Below are 892 nucleotides of genomic sequence, written 5' to 3' on the forward strand. Positions count from 1 at the left end.
TGGGACACCCCGGTTCGAACATGATGCGAAAACTCATATCAAATTCAAATGGTCACAGTTTGAAAACAAAAAGAGTTATCCCTAAGAATATCACATGTGAAGCATGCTCACAAGGGAAACTAATTACTAAGCCATCACGTACCAAAGTGAATAAGGAAGTGACAAATTTCCTAAAAAGAATACAAGTTGATATTTGTGGTCCAATACACCCACCCTGTGGGACATTTAGATATTTTATGGTCCTGATTGACGCATTCACAAGATGGTCACATGTTTGTCTCCTATCAACTCGTAATCTAGCACTTGCAAGATTGATGGCTCATATAATAAGACTGAGAGCACATTTTCCAGATTTTCCATTAAAGACTATACGTCTAGACAATGCAAGTGAATTCACTTCCCAAGCCTTTAATGACTATTGTATGTCCACGGGGGTAAGTGTGGAGGATTCTGTAGCACATGTCCATACTCAGAATGGCCTGGCTGAATCCTTTATAAAACGGATCCAGCTGATTGCCAGGCCACTCTTAATGAATACCAAACTCCTAGTATCAGCTTGGGGACATGCAGTACTACATGCAGCTGAGCTAATTCGCATCAGGCCATCTAGTGAGCACAAATACTCGCCATCCCAACTACTAACGGGTCATGAGCCAGATATATCCCATCTAATAGTTTTTGGATGTGTCGTCCAAGTGCCTATAGCACCACCACAGAGAACAAAGATGGGACCTCAGAGGAGGATGGGAGTATATGTTGGATACGATTCCCCTTCTATTATTAAGTACCTAGAGCCAACAACAGGTGATTTGTTTAAGGCCAGGTTCGCGGATTGTCATTTTGATGAATCCCAGTATCCAACATTAGGGGGAGATTATGGTAAGCTGGTACA

The sequence above is a fragment of the Brassica oleracea genome, chromosome C3 (genome assembly GCF_000695525.1).
Source record: "Brassica oleracea var. oleracea cultivar TO1000 chromosome C3, BOL, whole genome shotgun sequence".
NCBI classification, from domain to species: Eukaryota; Viridiplantae; Streptophyta; class Magnoliopsida; order Brassicales; family Brassicaceae; genus Brassica; species Brassica oleracea.